The sequence below is a fragment of the Capsicum annuum genome, chromosome 8 (assembly GCF_002878395.1).
Source record: "Capsicum annuum cultivar UCD-10X-F1 chromosome 8, UCD10Xv1.1, whole genome shotgun sequence".
NCBI classification, from domain to species: domain Eukaryota; kingdom Viridiplantae; phylum Streptophyta; class Magnoliopsida; order Solanales; family Solanaceae; genus Capsicum; species Capsicum annuum.
In genome coordinates, this window is record NC_061118.1 from 26,798,318 (window position 1) to 26,823,048 (window position 24,731).

General features: G+C 32.9%; 2 long non-coding RNA genes across 3 annotated transcripts; both read left to right on the forward strand.

Moving 5' to 3' along the window:
• Nucleotides 1-14,636: 14,636 nt before the first annotated feature.
• On the forward strand, nt 14,637-23,123 carry LOC107847718. Of its 2 annotated transcripts, XR_001667630.2 has the most exons (5): nt 14,637-14,941; nt 16,615-16,684; nt 21,833-22,292; nt 22,370-22,494; nt 22,602-23,123. It is a non-coding gene; the product is annotated as an uncharacterized LOC107847718 (long non-coding RNA). The 2 variants fall into 2 exon arrangements; XR_001667626.2 differs by having other exon boundaries at nt 14,641-14,941; nt 21,833-22,494.
• On the forward strand, nt 19,510-21,166 carry LOC124886558. Its single transcript, XR_007043922.1, has 2 exons — nt 19,510-20,524; nt 20,615-21,166. It is a non-coding gene; the product is annotated as an uncharacterized LOC124886558 (long non-coding RNA).
• Nucleotides 23,124-24,731: the final 1,608 nt, after the last annotated feature.

A 24,731-nucleotide genomic window follows, 5' to 3' on the forward strand; every position in this document is an offset into this window, starting at 1 on the left:
GATTTCTTCAGTTAGAGTTATAAGGAGATGCCTAGATTAGAGCCAAAAGTAGCAGTCCACCAGTTGGCGATCAAGAATGGTGCTCGTCCAATTTAGCAAGCTCAAAGTTACTTTAGGCCAGACTTAGTTCCATTGATAAAAAATAAGGTTAACAAACTCATTGAAACTGGCTTTATTCATGAAGTCATACCCCACATAGATTTCAAGTATTATTTAGGTTCCAAAGAAGAATGGCCAAATTCGAGTTTGTGTTAATTTTTGGGATCTCAATAATGCCTGCCCTAAGGATGATTTCCAATCCCCATACTAGAGTTGACGATTGATGCAACTAATGGTTATGAGTCAATGTCCTTCATGGATGGTTCATCTGCTATAGCTAAAACCACATGGTACCAAAGGATGAAGAGATCACTGTATTTTGTACACCTAAAGGTATTTATTTCTACAAGGTGATGCCTTTTGGTTTGAAGAACGTTGGTGCCACTCATCAAAGGTCTATGTAAAACACCTTTGATGGCCTACTCCATACAAATTTTGAGTGCTCTGTGGATGACTTAGTGGTAAAATCAAGAAAGATGGATGACCATTTAAAAGACCTAAGAATGGTATTTGAGTTGCTTCAAAGATATCAACTTAGGATGAATCCATTGACAGGTGCATTCAAATTCACTTCAGGAACGTTCCTTGGCTTCATTATACGACACTGAGGCATTGATTGATGTGATTTTGAAAATGCTCGAGCCTCAAAACATTCATGAGTTAAAAAGTCTGTAAGGAAATCTAGCATATTTAAGGAGGATCATCTCAAACTTGGCCAAAAAATATCAATCATTTATCCTTCTTATGAAAAAGGACACTCATTTAGAATGAGGCCAAGTTTGTAGTAAGGTCTTTTAAGTATCAAATCATACTTGATGAAACCTTCAATTCTTGCGGCACCTATACTTAGAAAACCATTGATATTCTATATCGTGGCACAAAAAAGGTCTATTGGAGCACTACTGTCATGAGAAAATATAAGGCAAAGAAAACTCTCTTTACTATCTAAGTAGAATGATGATGCCAAATAAGCTGAATTATTCTCCGATCAAAAAGTTATGTTTGGCATTGGCCTTCTCAATCCAAAATATTAACACAACTTCCAAGCTCATGTTGTTCGCCTTGTGTCTAGGGAAAATCCCATCAAGTTTGTGATGTCAAAACCAGTCCTTAATGATCGACTTGCAAGGTGGTACCTTCAATTTCAATAATTTAAGATTGTGTATATTCCCCAAAAGGCTATAAAGGGACAAGCATTGGCAGACTTTTTGGCACACCACCCGATACTTGATGATTGGAAATTGACTGATAAACTTCCTGATGAAGATGCAATGGTTATTGAAGTCAGACCCTCATGGAAGATATACTTTGATAGTGCCGCACATCGAGATGGAGTTGGTTCTGGTATAATATTTGTCACTCCATAAGGAGAAGTCATCCCAAACTCTTTTTCTTTGAAAAATCATTGCTCCAATAATGTTGTTGAATATCAAGCAGCTTTTAGGAAGCTATGAAGTCAGAAAGCCTGATAGGATGGCTTGGAGAAGTAACCCTCCAGCATGTGCTAAGGATAGAAAATAAGCAAGCTGATGTCCTAGCTTCTTTAGCCTCAGCTGTAACTCTTTCGAATCAGCCACGAATTATATTCTCCAAGAATAGGTAGTATCGTCGCTGAGTGAGGATGATTATATAGAAAATAAGGTTGAGAACCTTATCGCTATGTCTAAAGCTATGAAGAAAGATGGACGACAACCTATCATCGACTACTTGTGTTATGGGATACCTCTAGAGGATCCAAGAAAAAAGACCGATATCTGTTATGGTGCACCTACCTTTATTTACTACAAAAACACACTATACATAAAATTATTTGAAGAAGTACTCTTATGGTGTTTAGGAGATAAAGAAGCAATTCAAGCTTTGCAAGAAGCCCACTCGGGAGTTTATGGATCTCATCAGTCTAGACCAAAACTCTATTTTTACATTAAAAGGATGGGGTATTATTGGCCAACGATGGGGAAAGATTTCTTGGGATATGCTACAAGATGTAAAGCTTTCCAATTCCATACGAATTTCATACATCAACCCCCTGAAGTATTGCACCCAACTATAACATCCTGTCCATTCAATGATTAGGGATTGGATGTTATTGAACCAGTGCCAAAATCTTTTGGTAGACACTTATACATCTTGGAAGCGACAGATTACTTCTCTAAATGGGCCAAAGTTATTGCTCTCAAAGAAGTAAAGAAGGAGAATATTGCAAACTTCATTCAGGTGAATTTCATCTACCACTTTAGAATTCCTTAGTATATAATAACTGAAAATGGCAAGCCATTTAATAACAAGCTAATGAATGAGATTTGTGATCTCTTTGTTTTCAAGCAGTGTAAATCTTCTATGTACCATGCTGCCGCCAATGATCTAGCTTAATAATTTAATAAAACTCTATGCAAACTGTTGAAGAAAGTCATCTCCAAATTCAAACAACATTGGCATGAATAAGTGGAAGAAGTTTTGTGGGTGTATAGAACCCCTTACCGCACACCGACACAAGTAACCCCATATGCACTTACTTTTGAAGTTGAAGCAGTCCTAACACTTGAGTGTCAAATACCTTCTTTAATACTGGCTGTTCAAGAAGAACTCATTGATGAAGAAAATGCTAAGTTGTGTCTTGCTGAGTTAGAAGCTCTTGATAAGAAGAGGCTAAATGCTCAGCAAAATCTTAAGTGTTATCAAGCCCGCCTATCTTATGCTTTGAATAAACGAGTTCGATTGAGGTACTTCCAAGTTGGATAGTATGTCTTTGTAGTAAGAAGGCCTATTATTACTACTCGTAAGTCTGGAGGCAAATTCACCCCAAAGTAGGATGGACCACATTGTCGTACAAGAAGTATATTCAAATGATGCTTATAAGCTTGTCGATGCAGATGGAGTGAAAATTGGCCCTATCAACTCTAAGTTCTTGATGAAGTACTGTTTTTGAAGGAAGATGGCACTCCTTAAGGTACGAGTATAAACTGCATCTCTATTCCTGGCCCACAAGAGTATAAACTATGTACGTCTCAAGAAAAAAAAAGTTCGCTAGATTGAAAACCTTAAAAGAGGCAGTCTAGGCAAAAGTTAGAATGCAAAAAAAATAAAAAGAAAACACTTAACCAGAACTATGTTGTGACTTGTCCTCTTTATCAAGGTACGTATGCGCTTAGAATTTTATTCTGATTTCAGTTGCATAAGTGTCAAAAAAATATATTCCTGCAGTATTCGCCATACGAATGCCAAGTATGAAAATATTTTAATTAAATTTGACTCACTCCAAATGTTTGTGGCTCAATGGGGCAACCCGACGAAAAGAAAAGGGGTTCTTTCAATAGTATTTGGAATGCTAAAGTTCTCCTAGATTACAACTAAGGGTGTAAATATACCAAGCTTGTAGGTTAAAGTAAGAAAATTTTATCAAGCCTGCAAGCTAAAGTTGCCAAATCCACCAAATTTGAAAGTTGAGCCGCCCAAATAGCCAAGTTTGCAAGTGTTAGTTGACAAAATCTCCAAGTCTTCAAATCAAGGCCTCTTATATTTCCATACCTTAAGGTGGCGGGATTTATCCCTTTTCACCTTAACCTGGTCTCTCACTGGTTTATCCTTAAAAGGATCTCCAAAACTTTCATGCCTTAAGGTGGACAAGATTTGTCCCTTTGCATCTTAAGCCGGTCTCTTTACAAATTTATCCTTAAGAAGATATAAAAAAAATTCATGCCATATAATGGAAAAGATTTATCCCTTTTCACCTTAAGTTGGTTTCTCACAGGTTTATCCTTAATAAGATCTCAAAATTTTTATGCCTTAAGGTGGACAAGATTTGTCCCTTTGCACCTTAAGTTGGCCTTTCATGGGTTAATCCTAAAAGGGAGCTCAAAATTCCCCTTCCTTAATGTGGATAAGATTTTTCATTTTGCACCTTAAGCTGGTCTTTTTCGTGGATTTATCCTTAAAAGGATCTAAAAAATTTTATGCCTTAAGGTGGACAATATTTGCTTCTTCACACCTAAACCGATTGTTGCACAGTCACCATCTTAATGCCAAATTGGTGAAAGGGCTCATACTTAATAAGTACATTGGTGAAATAGCTCATACTTAAAGAAGACCATTGCATAAGTGCATCGATGAAAGGGCCCATACTTAAAGAAGACTACTGCATAAGTACATCGGTGAAAATTCTCATATTTAAAGAAGACCACTACAAAATTCTCATATTTAAAGAAGACCACTACATAAGTATATTACCAAAAGACCCAAACTTGAAGTCAAACTTGCCAGGTCTCAAGGTGATGGAGGCAAAGTTAAACTCTCGCACCTTAACCTGACCATTACTTAAGTACATTGGCGAAAGAGCTCATACTTAAAGAAGACCATTGCATAAATGCATCGATGAACGGACCCATACTTATAGAAAAATATTACATAAGTGTATCGGTGAAATGGATCATACTTAAAGAAGACCATTGTGTAAGTATATTGCCAAAATAACCAAACTTAAAGCCGAACTTGTTAGGTCACAAGGTGAAGGAGGGGAAGCTAAACTCTCGCATCTTAAGCTGACCATTTCATAAGTACATTGGTGAATGGACCTATATTTAAACCTGACCATTGCGTAAGTATATTTCCAAAAGACCAAAAATTGAAGCGAACTTGTCAGGTCTCAAGGTTACGGAGGTGAAGTTAAACTCTCACACCTTAAGCTGACCATTACATAATTATATTAGTGAAAGGGTTCATACTTAAAGCTAACCATTGCATAAGTACATTGGTGAAATGAACCATACTTAAAGCCGAAGTAGTTTGGTCTCAATGTGATGAAGGCGAATTTAAACTCTCGCACCTCAAGTTGACCCATCGTGAATGTCATTTGTTTCAATCCTGTAAAAAGGGAGAGGAAAAAATAATACAAAGAAAATACAAATAGAAGAGATGTTACCTGTCAGAGCATTCAGAACTTGAAAGTCGTATATCGCCAACTTGGATTAAAAAAAGGATGTTTTGGTGAGAATAAACCCTTCAAAATCTTGTTTGCAACAATCAAAACACCTTTTGATGGGGATGGTCCCACATCAAAATATAAATTATTTGGTGGGGTGATGCAAATCTGAAATTCTTTGTCAGACATAATATAGGATAGACTTCAAAAATTAATCTAAAATAATCCAAGAGGAGTTAAACTCCAAATCTTTAATATGTTATATATGAATGTTTATGATATCTATAAAATTAAACGAATCATGATTTTGATACTCACATTGAGATATAAATTTTTTGGTATCATCGTGCAAATCTGAAACTGCTGGTGTATCAAAATCTAATGCTGAATTTGGGATAGCACCTGAAAAGATCTAGAAGGTATTAAATTATGAATTTTGGGTATGTTATAGATTTTTGTGTCTAGTTTCACAAAAATTAAGCTGCTTGTGATTATGTCCTTCATACTTCAAGATATGGAAGTTTTGGCAAACATATGCAGATCTAAAAGTTTCAGCATGATAAAATTTAGGGCTAACTTCAAAAAAATGTCGAGAATTATTTTGAATTATTTTAAATCTAAATTTTTTATATGTTACATATCTTGAAGTCTAATTTCTGGAATATCAAACAGTTCATCATTTAGATACTCCAACAATGAGATATGAATTTTCTACCACTAACATACTGGGCTAGATAAAAGGTGACGAAAAATAAAAACAAAAGTAGAAGGGAAAGAAATTACCTCAACATTATTCTTGGCTTGGAAACTCCAAAATTGATATTGAAAAAGTGGGAAACCTACATACTTTTATAGAGTTGTAGGGTGGTTTTTTCTTCTCCAATATAAATTCAAGTTGGAAGAGTTTTCATCTCTAATATCTATAACCTATAATATATTAAAAATTTGAAGACCGTTAGAAAATTAATTTGAACTTTTTGTCCATCATTAAAAAACTCTGCAATAAACAAAAACGTCTTTTTACTATTTTAAAAAAATTTTAAACTTAAAAATTCATCAAAATTTAATTTTTAAACCTTTCCTTATTTGAATTATATACCTAAAATTTAAGAATTTTAAATTAATTAAAAATTGTATCTTAAGTAAATCTTAAATTCAATTAATGCAATCCCTACCCACGTCTCAAATCCTCCACCGCCTAATACCCTAAACTAATCCTAATTAACGTTAAATTCTCTCAAATCTTCTCACAATTACCGCCTACTTAATTGCTCCCGTTCCAAGTATATAGCAACCACACAATCCTAGACATTCTTACCTAAACCTACACCTATAGAAACCCTAAAATCCTAATCACAAACCAAAGCCAGCTAAACTACCCCAATTTACTCCCCCACGTCACCTAAACACATCCCTATATAATTACTTTTTCTTCATCCCAATCCTACAAAAACACCAACACCCTCCCCCCAAACTAACACCTATATATACCCACACACATATAACCCTCCAAAGAGGATGACCATACACATTACATAACATACACACGCAGCAACCACACATACAGGAAACTGAGGTTTTGTTTACGATTTTGAGTTTATGATTTCTGAAAATTAGCTATTGTAAGCTTTGAAAATAAGTAGATCGTAGTGATTTTTATTAGGAATCGATCTTCGCAAGAAGTAACTCTCAACTTCTCTTGAATTTTATTGGGAACCGATCTTCGCAAGAAGTAACTTTCAACCTCTCTGAATAGTTAAATGTCACAATTGTGCGAGACTTGATTTCAATATTATAAAATAGCTCAAATTTCAAATACGTCTAACTAATTAGTATTTTTTGACGTTACGAAATGAAGCTATTTGAATTTCTTATACATTTAACTTGTTCTAATTTGTTGTTGAATTTAGAGGAAAATTACTATTATAGTTGTTATTTGTGTACTAATCTTTATCCTAATGTTGTTGAAAAATTAAGTAAGTTAGGTAGACTAAATAGGAAATAAAAAACGATCGTGCTAGAACTACATGAGTCGAGGAATATCTAACACCTTTCCACCAGTCAACAAAATTTCTCATTTCACGTATGTATTCTTTTGTAAAAGTTTTGTTCATAATTAATTTTAGTTATAACTTTTTTTGGTTTGGTTATTTAATTTAAATTAGAATTCGTAATATTTAACCCTTCTAAATCATTTAGAATTTTACCTTATATATATAAAAAAAAAGTTTATACAATTCTATTTAAGTAATATTTTGGATCAAAATTTACAAAAATTATAGCTCTACTTCTATTTTTTTTCTTATGACGTTATTAATTCAAGTGTTGTTTTTTGTGTGTTTGTGTGTATTCATTATTATCATCTTCTCAGTCTTTCTTTATTCCTTTTTGTTACTAACTTTAAAGATTATATATAAATTAAGATTAATTCAATAATCAACAACTGACAAAGTATCCTCCCTTTTTGATAATTTCTCGTGTTTCTCATTCAGTAGTAAATTTTTAATTAAAAATTGGAAGAAATAAGCATGTCGCGACCGAATGAAGTGGTCCAAAATATCAAAGGTTTATCTATTTTCTTTTTTTTCTTTCCTTTGTTTAACTATAACTTTGTTTTGATTATGTTATTTAACTATAACTATATTATTGTTGTTATTTGTGTGATAATCTTTATCCTAAAGTTGATGAAAAATTAATTATTTGGGTTGAATAAATAGGAAATAAGAAGCGATCGTTCTAGAACTACTAGAGTCGAGGAATGTCTAACACCATTTGATCGGTCAACAGAATTTCTCATTCACGTATGTAGGTAAAAGTTTTGTTCACAATTAATTTTAGTTATAACTTCTTTTTGTTTGTTATTTAATTTAAATTAGAATTCATAATGTTTAACACTACTAAATCATTTAGAATTTTACCTTATATAAAAAAAAATTTATACAATTCTATTTAAGTAATATTTTGGATCAAAATTTACAAAAAACATAACTCTACTTCTATTTTTTTTCTTATTTCATTATTAATTCAAGTTGTGTTTTTTGTGTGTTTGTGTGTATTCATTATTATCATCTTCTCGGTCTTTCTTTATTTCTTTTTGTTACTAACTTTAAAGATTATGTATAAATTAAGATTAAATAATCAACAACTAATAATGTATTCTCTTTTTTGATAATTTCTCATGTTTCGGTTCCAGTAGAAAATTTTTGATCGAAAAATGAAAGAAAAAGCATGTCGCCACCGAATGAAGTGGTCAAAAATAGCAAATGTTTATCTCTTTTATTTTTTTCTTTCCTTTGTTTAACTATAACTCTGTTTTGATTATGTTATTTAACTATTTCGTTGTTATTATAGTTGGATTTTTAATTAAACTTATTGGTTGAGTTCTGAATATAAGGTTATAATAAGTGTTATTTTGATATGCATAACTTTTGTGTGAGTGATGAACATATAAATTTAGGATTATAGCCAATTCTTTTAATTTTGGGCTTACTAATTAAGTTAGTTCGAAGGCGGATCAAGTACATTATTTATTGTAAATTGAGTTTAATCTACTACCTGCTATTGTAAAATCCTAAGTATAAATATTAGTTGACAAAAATATCTTTTGAGGAATCTACTTTTCTATGTAAGCTTTCTTGTGTATAAATTAATATACATGCTTTTTGGTTGGCTAATTTCTACTTTTCCCTAGAATTAGATAATAGCTAAAAGCAGTCTAAATGTGAAGATGCTAACCAACAAAAAAAAGTACAATTAAACATTTTGAAAGACCGTTATACTTTTTATACCTTAAATGATTTTATTGAATTGAACTTGTAAAGTTGAGGTACACGCGTGTGGCGCGTACACCTAAACTAGTAAATTCAAATTAAAATTGGAGGTTGTTTCCTTATTCAATATAAATTCAAATTGGATGTTGTTTCCATCTACAACATAAATTCAAATTAGAAGGGTTTTCATCTCCAATATGAATTCAAATTGAGAGAGTTTTATTCCTGATTAAGTAATGCGGTGAAAAGTTTTTCAAAATTTATTTGAAATTGAACAAAGTCAAGATATCCTAGTAGAAGTGGACATCATTAAGAAATTCATTGTTGGAGTTGGATATCATATCTCACCAATGGTCTTACGTGTAGAAATTTATAAAATTACTCAGGACTAAAAAGAAAATTTTTTAGAGACAATATCAATATGCAAATTGCATGGTTCAACTTTAAATTTTCTAAACTAATGAAATGGGATGTTCATATGTATGAAAATATTTGTAGAACTAAGGAAGCATGTTTAAATAATCAAACTTCAAGTCTAGTCTCTAAAGTGTACACTCGACCAGCCTTGAAGTAGCGGGCACTTTGTGGGCAATGAAATTTTATTAAATTAAAATCCGTATGAAATTTGACTTATATTAAATTCAAAATATATTAGTCCCAAATAAATATTACGGATTAATATGATTAGATTAATTATTTAAATCCAAACATGTATGAATTTAATTAAAGTCCAATTTTTATTGAGCTAGCCCATTGATTTGGGTTACAAATGATGAACCCACTTTGCTAAGCTCAAGATATTATCATATTCTAAAGGCTCAAATAAGTGCCACGTGTCGAATGACTGACAAGTCAAGTGAAGGAGCCAATAGGACCATGTCACACGTCAAAATGTTGCAGCAAACCTAGCGAAATCACAAACCCATAAAAGGTGTTATGTCACTTGAATCTGACTGGTCAAAAGAAGTTCATATTCATCATGACTCTTTACTTTCTACGACTATAGATAGGGGTCTCATAATTTAGAAAAGGACCAACAACTCTAGCAAGAAGTTAGAGAAAACTCATGGATCAAACGCCTCAATTTCTCTACAAAGCTCAAACATTCAAATCCAGTTCATTGAGATTAAAGATCAAGACCATAAGATTAAAGAACAAGCCTAAAAGCCTTTGAAACCAAGTATAAGTCGAGACTAAATCTGCAAATCAAGTTCAAATTTAAGATCAAGCTCGAAGTCCTTAAATTTATATTTTAAAAAGTGAATTAGATGAATCATAGAGATTATAACATCCACATACTGAAATCAATAAAATAATTATTGTAATATTTTTACTGTTCCAATTATTTATTTTCTGATCTCAAATTTTTATTGTTCGACAAATTCTATCCCATAAAATTATGGGATATTCATAAAGATATCAAATATCTCAAATATTTCATAAACTCTTGGATATTCGTAAAAACATCGAAATATCCATAAAGAGATCAAAACATATTGAATATGTTATAAACTCTTGGATACTCATTAAGAGATCCAGATCTTCAAGATCTCACAAATTAATGGTATTCATAAGGAGATCAACAATCTCCAAAATTTCATAAAATCATGAAATATATCCAAAATCCTTTCTTCTTGATAATCAAATACGTCTAGAAGATCCACCAAATCTAAATACTCCAAATCCAAATACTCCTTTCATGGATATTAAATTCAAATCTTTCTATGTTCGAGAAATATGCCACTAACGGCCCTTACATTATGGATAAAATTCATATCAAATCCAAATCTTTCTACATTCAAGAAATATGATACTAACGACCCCCGAATCATGGAGAAGAAAATCAAGAGAGAAATCAAGGGAGGAACAGAATTGTACCCACATAATCAATAAAAAATTTTATTTCCTCATATTTTTATTTGTGATTGCAATTTATTTCTGTCATTGTCAGGGATGGACCTACGTTAAATTTTCGGGTGCTCCGGTACCCATTAAACTCGATGTGGAATAGGTATAATTATATAGAAAATATATGAAAATAAATATAAAACATATAAAAGCACTCACTTAAATAAAAAGTGTGTTGAGTGCACTTGCATTTAGGTTGATCTTAAGGTGCTCCACTGGAAGGTGGGGTGCCTCGGCTTCGAACCTCATTGAAGTGATTTTTTATTTTTTTTAGCTTTTTTAATTTTTTTAAGCACCCACTATCTTTAAATTCTGGGTCCGCCACTGGTCACTATAAAAATTTATTGAAAACAAACTGGCACGTCGTGGGACCAAATTTGCCCTTCATCTCTTCTCTCATAATCAGATGTGCAAATCTATAGCCGTAAAATCGTAAATATGTACTTTAATACTCGTCTTTGAGTTTCATCAATTCTACACTCCATAAGTTTTGAAGTAGGGTCATTGTAGACATCGAAATTTGTGGACTCTAAAGAATTCACTTTCTGTTAGAGTTCTTGGAGGTTACTTTACCCTAAATCTAACTTGGAGGCTACTCAACCCCAAATCCTAAATTCCTCCAATATACAAGGGAAAATGTTCTCTTGAATAGACATCTTCAATATCCCACAAATTATATTCATCATGAGATCAATCATCTTCAATATCCCACAAAATTAATGGGATATTCAAAAAGAGATCAAACATCTCGAATATATTTTGAATATCCCATAAACTCTTGGGTATTCGTAAAGAGATCAAAAACTCGAATATCACATAAAATCATGGGCTATTCATAAAGAGATCATCCTACGTTCGAGAAATACGCTGCTAACGATCCTCGAATTACGGACAAATTGAGAAAAAGAAATTAAGGAAGGAACGGATTTGTACCTATATCGTTTATCAATAAAAATTATTATTCCTTCATATTTTATTTGTGATTGCAATTTATTTCTATCAAAATAAAATTTGTTGCAAACACTACTACTTAACTAAAACGACAACAACACTATTTCATTACGTCCTTTTGTGTTACCTAGTACAAGAAGTAATACCCCTTCCTCCTAAACAAACTTATCAACAATGTATCAGAAACATTTATTGTAGAATCTTATTTTATTTTTCCTGTAGATTGAAGACAAGGAAAAGGACTGAGAGACCACGAAAAATACAAGGGAAAATATAGAGAAAATGGAAATGGAGGTTCATTTTACTTTATGTATTAACCGTATAAAATATACTTCCTCCGTTTAAAAAATAATGACCTACTTTCCTTTAGTCCGTAAAAAAGAATGATCCTTTCCTTTTTAACAATTTTTTAATTTTAACTTTCCACATGACATGTTTAAGACCACAAGATTGAAGGACATTTTGATACATTTGACATATCTTTAATTTAACACCACAAGATTCAAAAGTCTTTGTTATTTTCTTAAACTTCGTGCCTAGTCAAACTAGATCACTCTTTTTGAAACGGAGAGAGTATTAAATATATTTGTTATAATGACGCTATTTATAGGGTGTGTTTGGCATGAAGGAAAATATTTTTCATGACAAATATTTTTCTAGAAAATATTTCCATGGAAAACAAGTTATTTTCTTACTTATTTTTTTATGTTTGGTCGGTGAGTAAAAAATATTTTTCAAAAAATATTTTCTAGTATTTGGTTGGTGAATGAAAATAATATTTTTCAGGAAATACATTAATGTTTAGCTAAAGAGTAGAAAAAACTTTTTAGAAAAATAATTTTTGACCCCGAAAAAATGATATAGAGGAGAAAAATATTTTCTATAAAAATAAGTTGTTTCTTACTTATATTCTTGTATTCGTTATGCAAGTCGGAAAATATTTTCTAAAAGTATTTGTATATCTTTATAAAAAAACAATGAAAATGATTGGGTACGAAGGCTGGGGTAAGAAAAAAGTTTTGAAACTTTTTTAAGAAATAAATCAAATTTTTTTTTGGGGAGTGGGGGGGGGGGGGGGGGGGGGGGGGGGGGGGAAGGTTGGTAGGGAATAGATTAATTAAAAAGTTTGAATCTTTTTTTAAAAAAGATATTTCTTTTAGAGAGAGGGCTGGTAGGGGGTGGGGGTCGAGGTAGGGGATGGGTCAAGCAAAATTTTGAAATATTTTTTTGGATGAGGGTGGTAGGGATTGTGGTGGTAGGGGATTGGGGATCGGAATAGGGGTGGGTGATTTTGAGAGTTGTATGGATATTTCAAATTGAGAGTGAGGTCGAAAGAGAGTTTTAGAAAATGTTTTTCTTAATTTTTGTAGGGAAGTAATTTTCCTTAAATTTGAGAAGAATAAGTTAATTTGAAAAACATTTTTCAAAATATTTAGGCCAGCCAAACATGAAAAAAGTTAGAAAATATTTTTGAGAAAATATTTTACTTCATACCAAACACTCATATGTAATTAGAGAAAATTTTATATAATAAACATTAAATAATAACTTCATAATAATAGTAAATAACGTGTTACTATAAAAATCAGCATGTGTAACTTAATTGAAAGGAAAACTAGTTTTCTTCTTTTCTTGTGTGATTTATCTTACTCTTTTCTTTCGAAGGGAAGAAATTGAAATTTTAGTTTACTTATATTACTAAATTAGGTCCAATGACTGAAGTTGGTTGCCACTTTAGTCCTAATAGGTGATTAATTTGGGTCATCAAGACTCTTGCTAGCTTCCATGTTTTCTTTTTCTTCTTAAATTGTCGAAACATCGTAAGTTAATTTCTGCAAATATTAGAAATAATTGAATTACTTGGAAATTTTATTGAAAGTGAGACATATACTGATATACATATACATATACATTGACGTTATTATATTTGTATAAAAAAAAATATAAATTGTTACTGCTACTATTAGTAGACTTTGAATTGGTCAAGGATTGTTGCATGAAGTCCTAATCTATTGGATTGTCAGACGTTTTCTATTTTTCCATTATCTTAACTACTTATCAGTTTTTGTGGTCTATTATTTCTCTTCTTGTTAAGTGTAGGTCTACATTAAGTCAAGAGTAAGCTCAATAAAACTATCACTCAAAAATCCTAACTGTTTGTGTTTCTCTTTTCAGCTATCTTTGTTGTATATCTTTATATTTGGGATCAGAGCTTGGACTGAGTTTGTGGAAAATGAAGTAGAATCTTCAAGTGATCAAACGCTGAGAGAATAAGTGATGACAAGACTCTGACAGATATCTCTCACTTTGGTGATCACCGTGACCACTGGAGTGAACTGATGAAAAATTTGCTTAGGGCAAAAGGACTATAGAGCTTGGTGGAAATTGGTTTTGAGAAGCCAAAACAAAGAACGAGACTGACTGAAGCACAACAGGTACAACTCGACGATGCTAGAATCAAGGATCGCCAAGTCAAACATTATCTGTTTCAGACAATTCACTACCAAAAATTCAGATTTTTTCGATTAAAAAAAGTCAGTTGAAAAATTTCCAACTACTTTAATTGAAATATTCAATTTTTAATTTTTATTAAATATTTCTTCGATACTATTTCTGACGACAATAATTCTAAAAAATATATATTCTAACAACAGTAGTCGAAAAAGGAATATTAAAATTGTCAAAATTAATTTGAATAAAATTTCGACCATTTTGGTTGGAATATTTTAAGAAGATTAATCGACAGTGAATTTATAATCCGACTATTGTAGTCAAATTTTTTTATAAATAATTAATTTAATATATAATTTAATTGTATTAAATATATAACCGACTGATGTAGTTGAAAATAATAAATAATTAAATATATTAAATATATAACCAACCGCTGTTGTCAGAAATGTTAAATAATTAAATATATTAAATTTTAACCTATTGAAATAGTCAAAAATTTATATTTAATTATTAAATAATTACATAAAATATAAATTAAACATATCAAATGCTTTCCCGATTATCTCTCTCTCGCTGGTCTCTCTCTAAACTAGGGTCTCACTACCCTCTCTTCTCACTGCCTTGTCTCTCTCTTTGGCGGTGACAGTTACGGTTTAGTGGTAATGGCGACGGTGAGTTGTCAATTTCACTGAAGAAGGGCTACAAGTGTGTGCAATCTACACAGAAGAAAAGCAGAGGCATATCGATTTGCAGGTGCAGGAGGAATAAGTTCAAGCAGCTATATATTTACAGTGGTATTCCCATCTTCACTTCTGCTCGTGACCTGAAATTCCTTTAAGAGGTATACTACCTTTTCAACATTATGCTCCTCGCTCTTTTATTAAGAGAAATAGAATATTGGGATGATTAGGGGACCATGAGTTAATATTATATCTGCATCCACTTATATTTGTTCCATCGATTTTGGATTGTTTCTTGAGTGAAGGGAGCCGGGGCTTTATGAAATTTGGGATGTTTTAGCTGAAAATTACTTTTTCGGGACTATGTTTTGCTTGCAAAGAAAAATTCAATGCTAATTTGTTTTGTTAGATTTGTTTTACTTGCCTATATTTAAGAGATCCACCGAGCTAACGTTTCATGGGAGAGTTTGAGATTTTTGTTCAATAGCTATAGTAGAATAATATGAAGAAGTGCCTTACATCATTGCTTTAATGACACAATCAAAATCGTGTTTGGGAAATCGATGATAGTCCTGGAGGGTGATTCTGAACCAGTAACTGCTTTAGCTCTTAGTCCTGATAATAATTTCCTCTTTTCTGCTAGTCACGCATTTGGGAACTTGACACACTAAAATATATATATGATCATGGAAGGTAATAATCTTCAACTTTTCAGCTTTACGTTGTTTAACGACTTTGGATTGAAGGATTGTAGAGGTTGTTGTTGTCACATATTGTTTCATAATGTCTTGTGTTGTATTGAATGCTAGAATGTTTGGATAGATTGTATCATTTTCCTAATTGCAATTTGCAAATAGTTTAATGGGATTTGCACTTAGAAGAACCCTTTTGCAACAGTGCTAATACAAATCATATTCTTCCTATTCGTATGTTTCCCGAGGCTGATCTTAAGATGCATTGGATCAAGAATGCAAGCTGTTGCAGGAGATTTATCTAATCAAAGTGAAAATTTTTATAACTTCTTAAGTTGGAGAGATCCAAGAGCTACTGCTCTTTTTCTTATCTTCTATTTGGTTGCTTCAATAGTGCTATATGTCATTCCTTTTGAAGTTGTAGTGAGTGTTATGGGGTTCTATACAATAACAACAACAACAACAAACCCAGTGTATTCCCACTATACAATGAGGCACCCAAAATTCAGAGAGAAACTCCCTTCTGTGCCCTGAAGTTTCTTCAGGAGATTGCCTGCACAAACAGACAGCTTGTTGTGAGAATCTTGAATTTCTATCCATGCTGAATTTGGTGTTGGACTTTGAAAGCTACTTACTTCCTTTTATTAATTAGTTTGTTTTTTGTTGTTCATGTTGAATTGTTATGGGAGGATTTACATTTTGTTCATTAGTTTATAACCAACAGTGCTTTACGTTGTTTAACGACTTTGGAGCAAAATACGATCAGGAGTAATATTGTCTATACGAATTGTATGACATCTGGAAATGTGCTTCTTCTAGGTACTTGGCTTAAGTTTCTTTTATAACATGTCAAAAAGAACTCTGAAAGCTACTTACTTCCTTTGATGTTTGCTTGTTGTTATAGTAGTTGATTTTTTGTAAGAGAGAGCATAGACTGGTACATTTTTGTGGTTTTATTTTACACTTTTCAATTCTTTTTTGTTGTTACAGTATCTTATTTTTATAAGAGAGTAAATTTGCTACATTTTTGTGGTTTGTTTTACACTTTTCAATGTTGCATTGTTGTTTTAGTACACACCAACACAAGAAGGCATTCTGATGCACGTTCTTGCGCTTGACACTGTTAATAAACTATGTTGCAGGCCTTCTTCAAAGTCCAGAAAACAAGGGCTTATTTTAAGCTTTTCCAGGTTAAATTCAAGGGAAAGACAGGTATAGCTTATATTCTTCTAAGAAAGAAACTTACTTTAAGTTTCTTCAAAGTTGTTTGCACTCTAGCTCCTTCCTGATTTTCTATTTAATTTCTAAAAATATGAGTAGTTTAAAAGTACACCCAATAAGAGTTGTGGTAGAACAATAACGGTTGAAAAAATTCATAAATAGCTATTGAAACTAAGCGAACAATAAGAGTTGGTTCTCTTGCTTTTGTTTCTCTTCTTTATTGTTATTGTTGTTGTTCTTGTGTAGATGGAAAATGAAGATCGTACATGGATGTATAATAGAACTTATCTTAACCATGGGGGGTTGAGGAAGGAATATAAAGATGGGGTAGCTGGATTTATTACTAAAGCAATGACACTTAATGATTTTCTTATTGAAGGGACAATTAAGTGTACTTGTTGGAAATGCAAGTGTTGCAAGTGATTGAGTCTAGATGTTGTAACATTACATCTTTATAAGAAGGGATTTATGTTAAATTATACTGTGTGGACAACTCATGGAGAGAGTAGTGCTGCTAATAATTTTGCTTTTCAGAATTATGTTGAAAGTCCATTAAGAGAATAATGTTGAAAGTTCACGATATGGTGAGGTGGTCAGGGATGCTTTTGGGACACATTCAGGGGCTCAAAATGAACCAAATAATAAGGCTAAGCACTTTTATGAACAGTTAAAGGAAGATAGTCATCCATTGTATGAAGGATCAGTGCATTCTAAGTTATCTGTTGTCGTTCGGTTACTAAGAATTAAGTCAGATTATTCTATATCTCAAGAAGGCATGAATTCTATCATTGGACTTATGAATGAACTTAATCCAAATAAACTTGACTTACCCAAAGAGTTCTACACAACAAAGAAGTTGGTTTCTAAGTTAGGACTTTCATCAAAGAGGATTCACTGTTGCAAGAAAGGTTGCATGTTATTCTATAAGAAAGATGCAAATTTAGAACATTGCAAATTTTTTAATCAACCTCGTTATAAGGAAGTAACACATGCCAAAGGGAAGAAGTTTCATGTGAAGTCGATGCATTACTTACCCCTTATACACAGTTAAAGAGGTTGTATGCATCAATGAGCTCTACCCCTTATATGAGATGGCACTATGAAAATAAAAGACCACCTAGTGTTTTATGTCATCTGTCAGATGGAGAAGCGTGGAAGCATTTTGATAGTGTGTATCCAGATTTTTCTAGTGAACCAAGAAACATTAGGTTAGGATTATATATCGATGGATTCACTCCATTTTCTGTCTCAGCTACGCCATATTTATGTTGGCCAGTGTTTGTGACTCCTTATAATCTCCCGCTTGAATTGTGTATGACAAGTCCGTATATATTTCTAACTTGCATTATTTCAGGTCCTCGCAATCCAAAAGTTTCAGTTGATGTATATCTGCATGCATGCATTGGTTGATGAGTTGAACTTATTATAGCAGGAAGGTGTGAAAGCATGTGATGTATCAATGAAACAAAACTTTAGATTGCGTGCTGTTTTGATGTGGACTATAAATGACTTTCCTACTTATGGAATGTTGTCTGGGTAGTCGACTGCGGGCAAGTTAGGTTGCCCTTGTTGTATGGAAGACAAAAAAACTTTGAAACATGGGGGTTAAAACTCATGGTTTGACTGCCTCCATCGATTCTTGCCAATGCAACATGAGTTTAGGAGAAATACTATTATTTTATGACGAATAAATCTGATTTTAAGGAGCCACCACCAATCTTGTCGCGAGAAGAAATTTGGAATAGAGTTAGGAATCTGCCTAAGGTCACAGAGACTCCACCATACAGGATACTTGGTTATGGTGTTACATATAATTGGACTAAACAAAGCATATTTTGGGAGTTAGATTACTGGAAGGATAGTCTTTTGCCTCATAATCTGGATGCCATGCATATTGAGAAAATTTTTTTGACAACTTATTTAATACAGTGATGGATGTAAGTAACAAAACAAAAGATAACTTAAAGGCCAGGATGGACTTAAAGGAGTATTATCGGCGTAGTGAGTTGTACCTGACATACTTAAATATTAAGATTTAGAAGCCCAAGGCCAGTTACACATTCACTTTAGATGATAGAAGAGTGATTTGTGATTGAGATAAGAATTTGAGAATGGTAGATGGATGTGTGTCAAATTTATCAAGGTGTGTTGACATGAAGGAAGGGAAGTTGACCTCTATGAAGAGCCATGACTGTCATATTTTCATGGGGTTATTTGGTAGAGAGTATAAGATCAATGTAAAATATAGTGTATTAGTAATATTTGCATTAGTAATGCTTGTATTACTTATGCAAATATTACTAATACACTATATTTTATGCATGTATTTTTTCTTATACATTGTTTGGTTTGATGTATAAGAAATAATACATCTTACATAATTTCTATAAAAGAAATGTTTGTTTATAGAAATACCCTTCTTTGATTTTGTACACTTTTTTGCAACAAATTTTTTTTTCCATCTCAAATATAATTAGTATTGTTAAATTAGTATATAGAGATTTCGAATTAATTGCAAGACCTTCGTCTTTGCGCATGAAATATTATGCCAACGGATTAACATAGTCGAAACAAAAATAGAATATAAGACGTAAAATTAAGAAATAGTCTCAATTTTTTTAATCTTTTTAAAGACCCTCGAAGCAAAGCAAAAATATGTTACAATTATTTAGATCAATTATTCATTGTTGTAGATTAAAATAGTGGGAATTTTTTTTTGAAATGTTTTGAAAAGATTCACTATTGCAAATTAAAATGGCGGGAAAAGGAATGGTGAAATATTTTGAGAGGAAAATTGAGGGGTATTAAGGTCATTTAATAAGTTAATGCATGTATTAAAGATTTTGCATTACTAATACATAGAAAATGGGTGGTACTAGAAATACACACCTTAATACACAAGATAGTGTATAACTAATGCTTGCATTAGTTATACATTGACTAAAGATTGTATCAACCAAGGTATTCATAAAACATATTAATTAATACATGCATTATTTTTGCCAATACACTTTACCAAACGACCCCTTAGTGCATTGCCCGATAGTATATGGAAGCTCATAACAGAGATAAGCTCATTTTTCAAAAATTTATGTTCTAACACATTAAGGTAGGAGAACCTATCTTTGATGAATATCAATATTCGCTTAACCTTAAACAAGTTGGAAAAAAATTTTCCTTCTGTTTTTTTTTTAATGTTATGGAGCATCTTTCAATTCACCTCGTGTAAGAGGCACGACTTGGAGTGCCTGTTCAGTGTAGATGACCGTATCCCTTTGAGAGGTATTGACTTTTAACATTTACCTTTATGTGTTTTAATTGAAAATTATTTCATCTAAAAGATCATACTATGCAGGACCATTGGCAAATGTAAGCAGAACATAAAAAAATAGATCTCGAATTAAGGGATCAATATGTGGGGCTTATTTGGCTAAGAGACCTCTTATTTTTGTTCATATTATTTTGACATGATTTACCATTTCTAAGAAACCAAACTAATAGGCATGGTGATTGATACAATACAAATCATTCAGCACTGCCATTTTCAATATTCAATCAACCAGGTAAAGGAAGGTAAAGGAAGGTAAAGGAAGCTGAAAGTTGGTCCACTTCGATATTTGAATGAGGTTAAGTCAGCTACTACACATGTATTATTAAATTGTCCGTGGTCCTGCCTTTTTATAAGTGAGTATATTTGTATTAATGACAATCATTCAAGGACTATCTAAGTTTTAACTAATGAAAATCATAACTTCGTCGGACAGCTACTTTGTGGCTTTACATGGGGATGTTGCTGTTTATCTTATGTTTTCAGTATGGTTTAGAGAATATGTAAGTGTAACTTTAATATTTAACACGATTTTATACTTTTGTTCAGTTTTATGTATATTTAAATTCTAACTTTTGTTGAACTTTTTATAGGTTCATAATCTAGTTAATTTTGACCCAAATGGCTAATTTTTACGTGATATAACTTGGGGACCTGATGCTAAAGTCAAAAAGTTTTCTAGGTACTCTGTCAATGGGTACATATTTCATATAGAAGAGTTCTCTAAGAGCAAGAAAGGGGTGTGGGTGAAAGGTGATGGTGGTGTTGATTATTATGGTGTGCTTCAAGAGATTTTAGAACTCGATTATCATGTTGGTTGTCCAAAGAAAAAGTTGGGGTACTCTTTCGGTGTAAGTGGTAAGATCTTACGCCTGGGTTAGGTACAAAGGTGCACCCTCAGTACAAAATAGTTGAAATTAAGCGTATGAGGGAGTATGGACTCTATAATCCATTTGTCATTGCACAAAATGTGAAACAAGTGTATTACGCTCCTTATCCTTTGTGTAATAATAAATCTGCATGGCGGGTAGTTATAAAAACGAAGCCCATGGGTAGAGTTGAAGTAAGGATGCATTGGATGTAGCATATCAGAATGACATTTCAAGTGTTAAAGAAAGGGTGGATGATGAATTAGCAGGTGAGTTGCAGCATAACTAAGGCCTATATGAAGAATTTGATCCTTTTGAACTTAGATTGAATGTTAATGATTATGAAGAAGGAACATCCGGGGAAAACGACGAGGAAGATCCAACTGATGAAAATGAAATAATCAAGGAAGAGTCACTTGATGAAAATGAATCAAGCGAGGAAGAGTTACTTGATGAAAATGAAACAAGTGATGAGGAAGAATTGATGAATGACTATGAAATAAGCGATGAGGATTGAGTTGTTATTAATAGTAGTAATGTGCAGTAACAGGGTCTTGAATTATATTTTAGCTGCTCCTTTTTGCTATTTTACTTGACAATATAGTGTGTTTTCTTTGTTAATAGTTGTAGTGCCAGTAAGAACATTTCTGGTTGTTTGATTAAATAGTAGTGGTGAATTTCTATAATAAATGTGTGTTGTCTGTATTGTTCAATTGGTACTACTTAACTATATTGCATTTATCCATTATGTTAAGACTTTTTGAAATGATGGAAAAGGATAATCGTTTTAATTATTAATGGTTGAGAAATCTTAGTTGTTATCTGTTGCAGGCACAAGGTAATTATTTCTTGTCATTCATTGCACAACTGATTTGTATGTCCAATTTTTCTTTTATGAGAAACAAACTTGTTTTCTAATTTGGGTGTTCTTTCTTTTTTTAGGTGGTTAGTAAATAAAATCAATGACATCGAAAGGTCATGGTAATGAACGATGTAAGAAAGGTAAGAAATGACCTGATAATCTTCCTGCAGGTCAATATAAAGCACCATAACCACCACCTGTTACCACAACTCTTCAACCAGCTACTAAAAATCTTTCTCCTCTCCCAAGGTCAACTATTTCACTACCAAATGCATTTTTCATGCCCTTACCATCTGACAAGTTCCACACCTCTTCTTCCCATAATAGTCTGCATAGTAGCTCTTCATCTGTACCTTTAGCATTATCCACAACTAGCCTTTCTGGATTGAGAATTGGAGGTCCTAGCACATCAACATCACGATCCACTGATAGGGCTACAATGACTAATACTACAGCAGGTGCTTCCCAGAATCTAAAATTTAAAGAGGTATTAGAATATGACAACCACGAGAGGCTAATTATCGTCCCTGATGGTGATAGGTAAGTAACCCTTATGTTTTTCCTTAATTTTTAAAATTTTTGAAAGCTAAGATGATCTAATATAATTTTATTGCAAGTTCATTGTTGCATATGTCGGCGGACATATGGTTATAGAAGCAGTTAAACCATTTTCACGAAACCGTGGAATAGTTGGAACGAGATTCGCTACTACATCAGAATTCTTATGTGGAAACAGTTTATGGTATAATCAGAATTCAAAGAATTTACCATTTCATTATGCTATCAATGATGAATTTACCTTTGTATTCATCAACTCATTTCATAACTTTATATTAAACTTTTTTGCAGACAAAGTGTGCATGGAAGACTTTTTATGAAAATGAAATACAAGATATTTTCAAGTTGAAAGCAGCTCTACGGATCAAAGAACACTTGTATGAGGCCCGAAAGAAATTGCAAACCTGGTTGGCTGACAAATGATATGTCGATTAAGTTCTTGGAAAAATGGGATACTGATGTACCTCAAGTTATAAAAACTTATTCTAGGAGGCCAAAATAAACAATTGGGAAACTTAGTAACTGTCATGAGACATTTACACATATATTGGGTGGTTTTTTTTTGTAGAAAAGGGATAGGACAGTAGGCACAAATATTTAGAAAAGAAAAAGGAATCTTCTGGGAGAGTTCTAGCCTCTCGAATGTCTAGGAATGCTGGAATTTGTGTAATCTTAGTAGTATGTACTGTATTAGTGGATTTCATATGTGTTAGGTTGTCTCTAACAGTATTAGTAGTTTCTTAGTGACTGTTTTCAGATTTATTGTTGTAATATCAGAATATCTAGCGTAAAACATCAATATTTGTTTCTCTATCTACTGTTTTTTCGTAGTAAGTCTATCAATTTGGTATCAGAGCAGTAACGTTCTGGTATGGTGAGTAAAATGGAGGGACGCGTTAAACAGGTAGAGACTAATTTGACAGGGGTAAGGGAAGATGTCAGAAAATTGGAAGGATGGTTCCATGAAATGAGTCTCTTGCTAGAATTGAAATCCAAGGACGAACTATGATGGTAGAAGCATCTCCTTCTCAAACCAAATCCATCAGAAACCAAGAAGAAGGAAACAATGTCAACTTAACTGAAAAAAAAGATGGGAAGAAGTTTCGGAAACTACAATTATCAGTTTTCGAAGGAGAGGATCCTTTAGGATAGATTTTCAGAGTGAAACGATATTTCGCAGTGAATGAAATTTCTGAAATGGAAAAATTACGGGCAACATGTGTTTGTTTAGAAGGAAAAACCTTAAATTGGTATTATCGGATGAAATCTCGGCAACAAATGTCAACCTGGGAAAACTTCAAAAGAGAGTTGTTGAACTGATTTCATGATACTCAAAAGATCAACCAATATGTTGTCTTAATTGGGTTGAGGCAGATTACCACAGTTGCTGCGTTTCGTGAAGAATTTGAAAAGGTGTCAGCATCTATGACTGAGGCATCTGATGAAATGTTATCAGGAGCATTTCTGAATGGATTGAAAGAGGAAATTCGAGCAGAAGTGATGCTGTTACGGGCTCAAACATTGAGGGAGATAATGGAGATGGCTCAAAAGGTGGAGGATCGCAATTCTGTGTTGCAACAAGTTCATAGTTCTAAATTTGAACCAACCAGAGGAAGTTCAAACAATAAATCGGTTGGGTTTAGAACCAATTATCATCGTGTTGCAAACGTTCTTGAAACGCGGGACCCAAGAGTCAGAACAACAAGTCATAACACGGAACAATTGCATCCTGCCACAAAGTCGACTAGCTTTAACTCTTCAGTGGAAAAATCCGAGGGACAATTTAGAAGGTTGATTGATTCAGAATTTGCTCGAAAAAGATAATTAGGGTTATGTTTAAGATGTGATAAAGAATTTGGCCCCCATCATCGTTGTAAAAACAGGCAGCTTAACCTATGGATTGTTTCAGAGACACCCAACATAAATGAGGATGATACAGAAGAATTCTTTGAGCCTGCTGGAGAAGATTTAGTTGAAGAGGAAACAAAGGGTACTATAATGGTGTTGAATGTGAATTCAGCCATGAGACTTACTGGATGTAGAACAATGAAATTCGTAGGGAAGATTCATGGGCACAACGTAATTGTTTTGGTCGATAGTGGGGCTACCCATAATTTTATATCTTCCACCCTTGCTCATCAACTCCAATTACCTATTAAGAAGACCAAAAGTTTTGAAGTAGTAATTGGTAATGGTAAACAGATTAGCGGGAATGAAGTATGCAGGGAGGTAAGGATGGATGTACAAAGAATCCAAATCAACCAACAATATTTTCTATTCGATTTGAAGGGAGCTGATTTGGTTCTAGGGATGGATGGTTGGTCACATTAGGTGAAATGAGGGTAAACTGGAAACTTTAAACCATGAAATTCAATGATGCGGAAAGATCGGTGTTGCTTCCAGGGGATCCAGCTATGGTTC